The sequence below is a fragment of the Lonchura striata genome, chromosome 1 (assembly GCF_050655825.1).
Source record: "Lonchura striata isolate lonStrDom1 chromosome 1, ASM5065582v1, whole genome shotgun sequence".
In the NCBI taxonomy this organism is placed as follows: Eukaryota; Metazoa; Chordata; class Aves; order Passeriformes; family Estrildidae; genus Lonchura; species Lonchura striata.
The window spans coordinates 70149666-70164003 of NC_140703.1; the positions used below are offsets into that span (position 1 = coordinate 70149666).

Genomic DNA, 14338 nt, shown 5'->3' on the forward strand with positions numbered 1-14338 from the left:
CCAGACAGCATTCTAATCCTCTTTGTATTCTCTAAAATTTAGGGAAAAAAAAGAAGTTTAAAAAAGTGTTCCTGTGAGTTTGGAAATGCAACATATTTTGCCGAAACCCCCCTAAATTAGATAAATTGGTGCTGGTGGTTCCTCAACAGTATTTCACCTTCTTTTGCTTGTTAACAGAATGCTGGGATTTGCAACAAATAAAAAAACTTTTTGAGCTTTGGGCAATCTGGAAGCTCATCCTTATTTAACAATGCCAGCTTCTGCCCATCTACTCAGTTTTTCAACAATCTGCTCTGTGAATAGAAGTACTAATGTAATCTGGACTCCTTTGAATTTTTGTGTTGCGTGCTTTATACATCTCCACTGCACTGATGCTGGCAGCACAACCAAGTGACAGTTATTCCCAGAACAGCAGTCCCAGCTCCCCATCAGCTACAACATGAGCCCCTGCCTGTAGATCCTCCTTGGGTCTGCAGTTTCAGTGTTTCCCTTCTGAAAAGGCCTCACAAATGACACAGAGAACCCTCATTGCCCTGCCAAGACCTCTAACTGCTGTTCAGGCTCTGGTGTTGCAGCAGGTTTTATTCCAGGAGGCCAGAAAGGCTCTGCACCACCGAGACCACAAGATAGGAATTTTCTTAATGGAAAGCACTGATTTGGATCTTTGGTTTTTAGCAAGCTGCTTATTCTATGAAACCTATGGAATCTGGAGTGCCTCCTTCACTCAGAGCAGTTCAAAATGCAAGAGAAATGGAGAATTAATACAGGACTAATCCCACTAAATTACATAGATTTTCTTTATTTGGGAAATCATGAAAAATACTAAATTGAGAGAGAAATCCCAAACATTTGAGTCACTGTGATCACATTTAAAATTTAAACATTACCTGGAACAAGGATGGCTTTTGGGACCTAAGGGAAGGACTAAAATCTCTTCTTGTATCTGTCAAAATGACTGCATTGATACTGGAAAGGAAGCAGGGATCTAGGCTTTCCAACTGGTAATCTGTGGGAAGCCTCTCTAATGCTACACAGACACTCCAATTTAAGCAGGAATACAGTCCTAAATTAGTAAGCTGGACAATAAGTTCAGCTGTCATACATTTGCTACTAAAGAACTGTTTTTAAGAAATACATTATTAACTTAAATGCTATATGATTCCTTCAAAAGCTGTGACTCTGAGTGGATTAGTGAAGTGGGAGTGCTTTCAGACTGTGCTTAATACATGTCTTATTAATTTAAAGCCTTATGATTGCCTTTGATGTGATTATGACCCAAAGTCAGCCTCCATTGTAGCTGTCAAAGTTACTCTTTATGTAGTGGAACAATCACTTCTGAAAGCCTGACTGTTTTTCAGAAGGTAAATAGAAGCCTCTAAGTCAGATTACTTGAGCCTTGGGGCCTGGACTCCCTAGGGGCTCCTTTCACAAAACCAGGACCACCCAGCATCCCACGTTACACATAAACAAACACACATTTGCATATGAGAGACTCCTACGGGGTTATATTTTCTGTTTGCTCCCCAGAAGCAGAAATCCAGTAAGGGATGAGGAAGACCCGTGGACAGGTTCTCCTTCCTGGGCTGTTCCAAAGTTCCAAGCGAATGGAGAGCAGCTGGGTCCCTTGGTATTGGGAAATCACCACTGGTTTTGCAGTGGAGCAAGCCAGTATCCTAGCTGCCTGCAGGTGGGATGGGTGTAGGTGGACACCTACAGCACATGGGGTTTCTGAGCTGCACAGGGGTAGATAATCCCATAAGGACCCTTGTCACCTGGCAAGAGTTGCAGCCACAAGCTGGTTACTGTGGGGTGCAACATGGCCATGGCTTAGCCAAGCAGTGACACAAGCAGAGACTCCCTGATCCTGTCCTTCCCACCACCCAGAGCAGATAAGACAGTGTGCCACTTATTAATTACATGAATAAATACTACCAGACTACATTGAATAGAAACTCAACATCTGACAACTGCTAACCTTCCAGATTAAAGTTCCCTTTATTTATTGCTCCCCTTTATGTAAACATATAGACTGCTTACACTTCAAGTGATTTTGCAAATACAACAGCCTATATGAGCTCTTTTATGTACCTAGAATGGGGCCTCCCTAGCAGGGCTTAATTCAAAATTTACCTCTGAAATATTAAAATTTGCCTCTGAAAAATTTAGAGCCACAGCATGAAACAGAGACAGAAAAGAGTCACAATTACAGAGATATCTGATATCTAGCAACAACTGTGACAACAACAATTCTTTGAAAACTGTGTAGGCATATCTATGTCATAGTTTTAAATAGGAACACTCAAAGGTAGCAAACACCTCAGTAAGAAACAAAGCCGAATTGTGAGACATCTTGAGTTTGTACAGCCCTCAGAAAAATGAGGCTGAAACTGGTTGTGTTTCTTTTTCACCCCTGCAGAATGGGTGCAGATCAAAAACAGATAATTGAATCTCTTTAGAACGCCAAGCCCTGGCTTTGGGGAGGTCACTTGAAAACAAAACATGAGCCCTATTGGCAGACAACGCACACAGTTAACCCAGTTTTCTGCCTTCACTGGTGATCAGCAGCAGAGACTGAGAAAAAAAGAACACAGACCAAATGAGAGTGAATCTCCTCTCCTCCCGTGTCTTTTCCAGTCACAAAAGTTCTTTCTGTATGCAGAGCCACAGAGGTCTTTCACTTCTACAGGTTTGTCTAGTCTTTCCTTGTGCCTATGGAATTTTTTAGCACTTACCACAGCAGTGCTGCACTTTAGTCCCTCCTTTTTTTGCTCTGTACCCACATTTTTGCATTTCTCAAAATCTTGTCATTTCAGTGAACAATCAGCGTGCCTCTGTTGATGAGGCAAATGCAAGCAATTGTGTTCAACAGAATATGCTGAAAATGAAGGCAGGCTGGCACCTGCACAAGCTCCTCCAGGCAGCTCAGCTGCACGAGGAGCATGGTGCTGCTCTGCCTGCCACCCTGCTCACTGCTGCCCAGCCCCAGAGCTCACCCTTCCCTGGCCCAACTGCCTCCCCACCTTCCTGCTTCCCACCTTTTAGCTGGGAATGTGTTTTCCTGACACTGAAGTCAGCACAAATGCAGCAAGTATGGAGCACGTGTTGGTGCTGGTTCCTCAGAAAGTGAAAAGCCCACTTTGGAAAACAAATCATTGAGGAATATCCCAAAGGAGTAGCTAAATGGCATCTGGGCATTTCCTAAGTTCTCTGACAAAATGTACAGTCAGTTCACACATCATGCAGAAGTATTTGATTTACACAGTCAGCCTCTACTTATATTTTGATCCCCATGCACTCTTTCTTCTCTGAGAAAGATGTTTGGCTCCCAGACAGTTGGAACAAGTCCAATATAAAGACCAAGCCTTAATGACCAGGGAAGGTTTTGGATAGAGAGAGGATGGGTGGTATCCTCTGACTTTCTTCTACCCTTTCTCTTCTTCATCTCTCTTGGTATGAAGGCATAATGTGTGTTGTGGAGGGGTGCTGAGTGTAAGGGATGAGTAATCTGCTTTCCTCACTGAGCTCTGTTACATACAGACTTCAGTCATGGAGAAGAAAAACAGACCTTTGCATTGGAAACGGCCTGGGAACCAACCGGCCTAAGCAAAACACAGAGCCCAGTTGCCGAGAAATGTATTTCTTGAGATCCTGAGTTCCTTTTGACTCACACACATCGATGCTCACCAGCAATTAAATCCAGGAGTTTTACTGCAAGCCTTTGCCTCGGGAAAAAAAAAATTAAAAATTTTAAAGGCGGTTGAATTTAGGCTCAGCCTCGTATTCCTTTTGAATACATTTCCCCATCGATTTTCCCTTTCCGGGTGCCCGGGCAGTCCCGGGAGCCCCGGGAGCGATCGGCGGCCGCGGCCACCGGAGGGCAGCGCCGGTCCTGAGCGCGCAGCCCGAGCCGAGCCCGTCGCGCATCCTCCGGGATCGCCGCTTCCCACGCACCGCGCCGAGCACAAGGGAAGCATTGACATCTTAGTTTACCTGAGGTGCAGGAGCAAACAAAGGGCTACCTGTTTTCCTGGCTTTACTGCTTTCTTCTCTCTGTGTGTTTGTAATTTCATCAAATTAATTATTCATATCATCGGTAAAATATTTAGATGAAAAATCTTCAGTCTGCTTACCCTAGATAATGAAATAAGAAAATAATAAACATGGCAAAAATGCTAGAGGATGAACTGTTTCCAGTGAAATTGAATTCAGCGTTTGATGGACTGGGAGTGTTCTACACTGTGAATTCATAATTTTGCAAAGAAAATAGGAGTCAGTCATTGAACTGATATCAGCTGCCAGGTATGAACAATAATAATTTCTCTGGAAATAAGCCAAAACATATCAATCTGTTCAATCTCTCTGATCCAGCGATCCAGGAAATAATCAGCCTGACTGTGCTGGTTTTGGCTGGGGTAAAGTTAATTTTCCTCGGCTGTGTTCCGTATTTGTGCTGGAAATGGTGTTGATAACACAGGCATGCCTCAGTTGTTGCTGAGCAGCGCTTGCACAGCATCGAGGCTTTTTCTGCTTGCATTGCCCTGCCCATGAGTGGGCTGGGGATGCACAAGGAGCTGGGAGGGGACACAGCCAGGACAGCTGACCCCGATGGACCAAGGGGATGTGCAAGACCACAGGACATCATGCTCAGTATATAAAGCCTCTGAAGGAGGAAAGGGGAGAGATTGGAGAGATTAATTTCCTAAGTCACCACTATATGTGATGGGGCCCTGTTCTCCTGGGGATGGCTGAACACCTGCTGGCCCATAGGAAAGCAGTGAAATAATTCCTTGGGTTTTTTTTTCTTTGCTTGCATGTGTGTTTTTTTCTTTCCCTATTAAACTGTCTTTATAACAACCCATGAGTTTTCTCACTTCTACTCTTCTGTTTCTCTCCCCTATCCTGCTGGTGGGAGGGAGTGAGCAGCTGCATAGGGCTTCATTTCTGACTAGGGTTCAACCATGACACAGTTGCAGCTTTGCTCATTTACTGAGAGCTTCTCTGTATTCCAGCACGAAATAGTCCTGGCAAGAACTGAGACCATGGCCCAATGCAGCACATTGCAGTGAAGGAGAAAGCATTCTGCCATGGGTCAGTGACTGGCTTTTGTTTTTGGAAATCAATACTGTCAAAAAGTTTCTTTCCACTGCTGCACAATCATCAAAGCCTCAGACTAGAACAACAACATGTGTAGTGACACCATAAATACATATGTGACCCATAATGTAGTTTGTGGGAAGGGCAGCAGTGCTCGGAGGGAAGTTGTGATGAGGATGCTGTACTTTTCTTGCCCCACACATCTGTAACTGCTTCAGTGCTGCCCTTGTCCCTGCACAGGTTAGTTGCCAGGTGACATTTCCTTTCACTTGTCCCACACCTCAGGAGGATCTCAGCAAAATTAATAACTACCTGAAAGGAGGATGTAGTGAGGTGGGGTCAATCACTTCTGACATGTCTCAAGTTGATAGGATGAGAGGAAATTACCTCAAATTGTGCCACGGGAGGTTCAGATTAAAAATTAGAAAAAAATTTACACTGAAAGAGTAGTTGGGCTTTGGAGTAAGTTATTCAGAAGGCTGATGGAGCCATCATCTCTGAAAGTGTTCAGGAAGCATTTGATGTGGCACTCGGGAATATGTTTTAGGGGTGATTATGCTGGATTGATTGTTGGACTAGATGATCTTCAAGGTCTCTTCAGACCTTGATGATTTTGTGATTCCACAAAAATGCACAAAGACCACCTTTGCTTTTAACATCATATTACGTCTAAAGGGTGCATTTCCCTGTGATCCTGGAACTGGGAAAGAGAAGAAGAAAAGGAGACAGAAGTGGTGACCTCCACTGATTTCCCCATCTTCAGCTTTTCCTGGGCTAATGAAAAAGTGCTGACATAAAAAGCCTGCTCAGAGAGGTGCCAACAGTCAGGAAACACATCTAAGACTTTGGTAATGTCATGATGGGACTCCATAGTAAGGCATAAGTGACTAGCTGTAAACATGACTCAAACTATTAGGATCAACTTTTAAACACTGCAAGTTGTGATATAAAGGGCTTTGGGGGACAGTGATTGTCTCCCAGTCCACTAGGAGAAACTCCTAATGCCAAATTCAGATTTTCACAATCACTTTGCCACAGAGGAAAACCCATTTTGGCAACTCCACCATCTCTTTCCCTGGGGATGAGGGAGGCAGTAGAAGATTGCTTTCTGGTTCCATATAAGAGAAAAACGAAGCTTAACAAAGAGAAACAAGGGCAAAACAAAGCACCAGAGCACCAAGCTTCATCTCATATTAGTTTGCAGAATCAAGATTTTAGTAAGGATTACAAAATTCACAAATATTTGATACTGAAAAATCCAACTGTAGTCATCTGGAGCAGATGTGCACGAAACAGCTGATGGTTCCCCAACATTATTTATGTTCAGGTATCTCTAAAGCTGCTGACAGAAAAGTATCACTCACTGACACCTCATTACAGTTTGTGATCTTTTGTGGCATTGGACATTCATGTCGAATCTGAATTAGCAAAAAGTTACAAAGTCAGGGTCCTGAAATGAAATATCCTGAAACCCAGGAACCAGTGGGGGGACCAAAGCATAGATTAGAAGAAAGTCAAACTTGATTTCAGTTTTCACATTTCCTACTGACGCTTTTGTTACCACAATGAGCTCAGCAAAAGTTTCCCAAAAAAACTGACTACCTGAATTTGAATGAGTGACTCCACAATCTCATCATGGTCAGCAGAGAAGAGACACCTGCGAAACCTCTCTTCTAGGAAAACCTGAGTTATTTCAAGAGCTGCCTGCTCCTCTTTGCTGATTAGATAAGAAGCCTATAGTGAGTACTGCAGACTGAGGCAATCTAACTTTGAGATATCTAATTAGGATGGATGAATCTCACACCTAATCTGCTTGGGCCTTTAGTGTCTCATTTGCAAAAGAATACAATGGACAATAATAATAAAAATAATGATATGCTATTAATGCAGAGATGACAAAATGTAGCTCTCTGTCATCGGTAAAACAGTTTGATCCAGCAATTTATGAAGTGCTATAATATTTGGTTTCATTGTTTTGCTAAGCAACGAAGAAACTAGAAGGCAGCCAAGTGCCAATAAAGCAGAATAAATATGTGCTGCTGATACCACTATTTGAAGCTGAGCTGACTAACACTAAGTACCATCAGAAGGCTCTCCTTCAGCTCAAGACATACTTAGGTCTTTAGCACCTGCTTAGATATAAATGCCCGAATAAGTTAATTGTTTAAAGTGTTGCCTTACTGCTCTGCTGGACTGTAACCTGAGACTGGACCTTCAAATTACTGCAGTTCCAAGAGAATATAGTATCTGTTGCAGTGGGTCAGGCTGATGCTCCATCTGGGTTTGCAGGCAACTATAATAAAGCAACTGCAATAGGTGCATTGCAGTAAGAAAAATTAGGACAATTATGATGCCACAGTACATAGAGAACCCACCTATTCTGAAAGATTTTTGACGAGCTAAGCATTGTAGATTTCTTAACCTTTATTCATACATGTGTACTATCGATTCAGAGAAAATGTCACATCTTCAGAGGATATCAGCATATCATAATTTGATGTAAGAAATTTACAGGAATTTAGTCTCTGTAAAAATAAAAAACCTTTAATAACTTATTCTGTATGACAAAACAAGTCCTGCTTGTTTCATGTCAGAAAGATTCTGAAGAAGAAGTTTTATCAAGACTTCTAAGTCCCTGATGTTATCAAATGCAATTCGCAAGAGTTGAGCTTTACCCTAAGGAGACAATCTTCCCTAAGTCTAAGATATTTCATAGATTAATTCTCTTAAAGCATGAAAACATTACATGAAATCACAGCAAGCAATTTCTTTTAAAAAGTCTGTTCTCTTAACTATAAATATTTAATAAGCAAAATGAAGCTATGAAAGAAGCTATGAATTAAAAACTATGAAAGTAGGCACAATGCCTCTTGTGACTGGCCTCTTGTGACTGACCAGTTTGACTGGTATCTCAACTGGGAGGAATATAATTGTTGACTAACAGCACCAGATGTGCTTTAGTACAAAAAAGGATAGAATGAAATGAGTGGTCACTTATTTTCATGTTTTGATAAAGCATAAATTACTTTCCACCCATGAGGAAAATAAAATTGTATGATTAGATGCAAGATTAAATTGGATAAACTAAATTAATTGGATGTTATGAGATTAAAAATAAACAAAAAAGCATGCATTTTCAATCATCTGATTGAGAGGATCTAATCTTTGAAAGATAAAATAAGCAATTTCCCCTCTTTTTAGCAGTCTCAATGAATATGTATTTTCTGCTCACAAACTGAGAAATGCATAAAATAAGTATTAATAAAAAATTAAGCTTGTATCTTACCAGAAGAAAGCTTCTATATGTAAGGTGAAAGTAAAGCTATCACAACTGTGGTTATAGTTACAACAGGTGCTAATTAATGAGCAAAGGAGAGGATAACTGGTTTTTTTCTGCATCTCTATTTCTGCAATGATGGAGTAAAGTGCAATATTTTCTCACAGCTGGGATATTTATTAAGATCCCTGTCCCACACAGATCGTCTGGTGCCTAACATTATGTGAGCTCATACTTTTCCCTTTCTCTCTGTCCAAACACTTACAGGGTAGCTCTCCCTCTACACAGATGTTTACTTTCAGGAAATTTGCAGGGATTTAAAAGTTCTTAACCCCCTGTCAAATTCAGAGTTCAAAGGAACTACAAGAACGTCCAACGCACATGACTGCCTGAGACACATTTCCATAGGAAGCCATGCCAAAGGGAATGTGCGTGGCCCCAGGTATTCCTCCTGTCCCCAGCACCTCAGCTCTTTCAGGTGGTTGTGCCCTCTCTACATGCAGAAATGGTAGCTGCCTTTCTTCTCCAGCTGCATGGAGAACTTATGCAAATGAGAAAAAACCCCAAACCATTAAATACATAAAAAGAACTATGGAATTAACCATGAACAAAGATACTGTTAGCCACACACAAAACCCCGAGCCAACAATTAATTTGTTTGCTTTATATGTCATTGAGGTGGACGCACTCTAATAAACTATGTATTATTTTTTAATGGAAGCAATTCAAGGTCATGTAAGATGTATGTTCTCATGATTAAGCACTGATTAAGAATATGATATTAAAAATATAAATTGCTGGAAGGTCCAGGACATCTGGTATGACCCCTTGTGTTTGTTTGAGGGCATAGACTTATGCTTACATTGCACAGAATGTGCTGTGCAAGTAGCTAAAGTTGCAGTGAGGATGTGACACAGTAAAAAATATTTCAGGTCACTGTATGCTGAACTCATGAATTGTATAACATTTTCTGGAGCATAGGAACATAAGCAAATCTTACAAAAGTTACAGTGAAAGGCATACATTTTGTGAAAAGAAAAAAACAAAGTTTCATGTATTAAACTGGGTCATTTAGTAAACAAAAGAAAGTTTCCAAAAGGGAAGCATTCTTTGCAAGGTGATAATATTAATGATGCCATTCTTTCTAGCATGTATCTTTGGCTGCATGTTTTCAGTTTAACCAAAAAATCATTATCCTCTCTATTTTCAGCAAAAAAAAAGCTTCACATTAGAAAACTGCAAGTGGAGTGTGGATTATTTTAAAATAAGGACCATTCAAGAAGCACTGTTTAAACCAGACAATATGCAAACCATGGTCTGAAAAGGACTACTATATTAGGAAACCCAATTTGATTTAAAGGGTTAGTTGGGGTAAATGATTGATTTTCATTTTTCATGCAATCAGAAATCAATTGTTCTGAAAAAATTGCCATCATATGCTTTTGTGAACTAGAATTGAAGAAAGTAGAGACCAAATTTGCAGTTAAAAATAAGACCTTAAAATGTCTCTGATGAAGGCTGAGACTGACAACTCAACTCAAAACTCAGAAAGTTCAGCAAGACAAGCAATAGAAACCCATGTCATCCAGTTTTAAAATCTAAAGATGACAGAATGACAAACAGAAGAAAAATGAAGAGGAGAGGCTGCTTTGCAGTTCAGTTCTGTGGCCTTTAAGGTACCATTTTTCCTCAACCTAATTTGCTGAGCAAATGTTTCCAATCTGCATGGACCTCTGGCCCATCTAACTTGATCCCAGCCATGTTCGAGATATGCCAGCCAGGCACTTCAGCACTGAGCCCCAATACTTGATGCAGGCACCCACATTTCTTCATTCAGCTGAAGAACTGCTTGCCATAACTGGATAGCAGGATGACACCATGGTGCCAGCAAATGTCTGCAGCCATGGCAAGGGGCTGCAATCTGCCTCTGGTTCCCAGGGGTTTTTCCAATTGGATTGTGAGGAAAATCCTCACATCTAATTATCACTTGGTCCTGGGGGACTGATCAGTCACCTATGGCTGGACTGTTGTGCCACTTCAGGCCACCATCCATGGCAAATTAGGCTGCACTGACACCTTTAACACTGCAGAGAGAGGAGATTTGGGTACATGCTTGGAAAGCAAGCACATAAGCAGCTGTGTGGTGAAGGCAGGGGTGGCTGGCAGGGAGCATGGGGGAATCCTTGCTGACTGCTTGACTGCTGCAGGCTAAACCCCTGGGTCTCATTGGCCTAATGCAGAGTGGGGTTAGCTAATTAGTCAATTATTGGAACTCCCTTTGATCCTATGAATGCCTTCCTATACCTGTAGTGTCATCCCATTCCTACACCTCCTCACAGTCCCCTTGGCCTAGCTGGTACAACTTTGTTTCCTCTTCCCACTCAGGTGGAAGTGCCTGGCACTTGCCACAATTTGTCAACTCATAAGCATTTAACTCACTCAGCCTCCTTTCCAAATGTAGCAACAATCACGCCTGTGAAAAGCTGGGAGATTAAATCCTGTGCTAGAAAGTCCAATGCCAACTTCTGGAGAAACAGGAATTCACTCTGGCACAGCATTTGGGTCCTTATGACATAGTTACATGTGTTTTTTATTTGCATATATTAGCTTAGCTTGATACCTGTTTTATCTTTACCAAATATTTTACTGCTTTCCCTTTCTTCCATTGCCCCAAACAATTCTCAGAGCTAAGACTTTTGTTGTTAGCTTTTTTGTTGTTTTGTTGTTCCTCTTCTGGCACATACAGTATCAAATTTGTTTGTTGGTTTGAATAATTTACAAGTCTGTGCAGCCAGGATCTGAGAGCAAGGTGTTTATGTGAGGTCAGAGGCAGGAAAGTTGATGAGACATTCCCTTTGATCCGACCACCTTTGTGTCTAGTGACTTGCTGCCATGACTCTTCTACTCTTGATTTCTTACATTGTGTGCAAGGTTCAAAGCAGTGACAATCCTTGCAGAGCAGGGAGTCAGAAGCTCAGACACTTTGAAACACCATAAATATCTGTGTAGACATCATCAATATTTAGCAACCTAAAACCTTGAAACAAGCAGGTTTCTGACAAATACTAATGTTGTGACAACAGAGAAACAAAGGAAGCAAATCTCTTCAGGAGTTTCTGCCAGCCCTCCTGAACCCAGCACCTCATTGCCTGCCACAGCACCTCAGCATCATTCAAACAGCAAGAGGGGAACATAAAATTAGCATCCATTTATTTTTCAAGGAGTCTGGAAAGCTCATAGTAAATACAAGGTAAGAACAAGACTTCCAGAAGAGTCCTAGGATGAAATCTCATCTCAGTCACCATCTGGCAGTGTATTCTGGTACCAACTCTGCTCCCAGTTCCCTCACAGCCCAGTAGGCTGTGGGGCTGTATGTGCACATGAGCCTGTGAATGCAACACATTCCTGCAAAAAATGGTGAAATGGCTGCTCAGATAAATGCCCCTAAAATCCCATTCTCAGGGATTTCCTGACCCCTGAGGCTGAAGTGCAAGGGTGCAGGCTTAAATGCAGCCACTTTTTCCAACACCTGGCATGTGTGCTGAAGCAGCAGGTGCTGGGGTAAGGAGGGCAGCCAAGGGTCCCGCTGCCATGCCTGGTGCCTTGGTGAGCCAAGAGCACCAGCACTGCTGCACTGACAGACAGACTGCCCTGGGGCTGCAGACCTGTGCAGTGTCTGCTTCTCACAGGGGTATTTGAGCTCCACAGCTGCTTGTAGGAAACAGGGAGGGTGGCTATGGCAAAATCTACACCTCCTTTGCAGGGTAGCATGCTGCTGGCTGCTCAAGCTGGACTGGAAGTGTTTCCCTGTCTGTTCCCCCTCCCGTCCTCCTGGGTGGACCCCAGGCAGACACCTCTGACAGCACTGCCTGTCCCACTGCTGCTGCCCATGACACTGCTGCTGTGCTTCTCTTGGCCCCTCTCAGGGCTTGGCTCGGATTCCTTTGCTCACAGTGAGCAGTGCCATTGGAGTGAGTGGTTGGGTAAGTGTGCAGAGCAGCTCCAGGAGGGAGCCACAAACAAATCCCTAATTTGCTGCGGATTCTGTCAAAGCAAGATTGCTGCCCTGCACTTGTCAATATGTTAATAGGTTGGATTGACCTTCACAGTGGAATTATGCTTCTCCATGAAATGATTAGACCTTCAGACATTGCATTTGATTCACACCAGCACTGTGCTCCTCAGTGTGCTTGTTACACATGTTTGTAATTAAAGCATGGGTGTTATTAGGAAGATGGCCCGTCTGTGAAAAAGAACCTTATAAAGAGACAGTAAAAATAAATATATTTATCTGTGAGACAAGCCTTTGGAATTAAATGAGGCCCAAGTCACAATCCTTCATCAAGTCAGGCACCTGCTCAATAAGCACAGGGAAGGTGTGCAGTCCCAAAGCAAGGTGTATTCCTCTTGGGGGCACATCAAAAATTTGACTGCACTCTAGTCCTAAAATCATAAGACAATGAGTCATCTTCTGCTGGGGAAAGGAATCAAAGGCTTAGAAAGAGTATTTTCTGATCAATTAGTCTAGAACAGGTTAAAGAGTCATTGCTTTGATGACAGAGTTGACTCCAAGCTGGCAGATACCCACACCTCAAAGCTAAAACTCCACCTTCCAGCAGGCTCATTTTCAACAGCTCCTGTGCCCAAGGCACTTGCAATACAAAGCTGTCTGTGGAAGCAGCGTGCTGGGAACAACAGATAGGGACTAGACCTGCACCATTGGGCTTGGAAAACATACAAGTGATGCTGAGCAGGGCAAAAATAGCTTCTTGTCCCTCCTTCTTCCCTCAGCTACGTTCAAAAAGGGTCCTCTCTGACTGTGCCAAGCCTGGTCCTCTTCCACTGTCTGTCTCTCCCTGCAGCAGGTCCTGGCCCTTGGGGCAAAAAACTCCCTTGCTGTTGCAATCCCTCAGGGTGGCTCTTTTCTCAGAGTTTTCCTGCCTTAGGACAAACTGAATGCTGCACAAATTGTGCAGCCAGATGGCAAATAAAACCTCCCAGCTGTGAGGTTAAATGCTCAACCCTCACATCCTCCTAGGGTTTTCCTTCAAAGGCAGTGCTGCTCCAGTGCTGCTCCAAGGCTGAGGGGTGCTGCTGGCCCCTGGGACAAGATTATTCCTGCTTGCAGCTTGCAGTGGAACCTGGCAGCAGTCTCCCTTCTCTGCACTCAGTCCTTGCTTTCTTCAGGAAACATTTGTAGCCACAGGTATAACATAATCTACAGCTGCATTAGAAAAGCACAGAATTTAAATGTTCCAAAACACAGAGTATTATTTTTCCTGACATTGCAGCTTTTCTCTGAAGTTGTTCCTCCTCTTGGGCTACCTACTGCAGTTATAACACAGAAATCCCTGAGGACTCTCATCCCATGCTGCAGCATTTCTTCAGCCTCTCTATGATTAACCAAGTACACAAGCATGAAGGAAACTTGTACTAGTGCCTAGTCTTGCGGTGGTGTGTTTTTCTTTCATTTGATATTTGTTTAATATCTGTTTCCCCCCCCCCAACCCCCCTTTCCCTGCCCCTTTCCCTAGAACCTTCCCTGTCATTCATTCTAGCCCCCTCCTCAGCTTCCAGATGTTAGTTCTGCCCTAAACTCCTCCCCTGCTATTCCCTCATTGGTTACTGTTCCTACACCCGTCCTCCTGAGTTCTGTATAAAACCTTTGCCCCCCCGCCCGCCGGGGTCTTGGGGCTCACTGAATAAAACCATCTCGTTCCCCCCCAAGTCCCGTGTCGCCTTCGTCTGTCCCTGCGCGCCACGAACTGAAACTGCAGAGCTTGCAGGGGAAAGCGGCCGCCCGTTCTCTTCCCTCACCGCCCAGCACGGCACGGCTCGGAGTGCCGCGGCGAGGAGCGCATGCCGCGCCACAACATATGGTAGCAGAGGATGGTTCCCTCCTTCGTCTTGTAAAAAAAACGGGCAGATTCGTGGGGGCGCCCGCCTCACAGAAGAAGAAGGAGGGAA

General features: G+C 43.2%; 1 protein-coding gene and 1 long non-coding RNA gene across 11 annotated transcripts in view; both read right to left on the bottom strand.

The window, feature by feature from the left end:
* Positions 1-14338, bottom strand: part of MTUS2 (microtubule associated scaffold protein 2) — a 273605-nt gene that overhangs the window by 76827 nt on the left and 182440 nt on the right. The window lies entirely within an intron of this gene.
* LOC146768713 (uncharacterized) overlaps positions 1-14338 on the bottom strand; it is a 56798-nt gene that overhangs the window by 7616 nt on the left and 34844 nt on the right. Inside the window, exon 2 of the long non-coding RNA XR_014955530.1 lies at positions 7-13811. This is a non-coding gene — a long non-coding RNA (uncharacterized LOC146768713). The remainder of the gene's footprint in view (positions 1-6; positions 13812-14338) is intronic.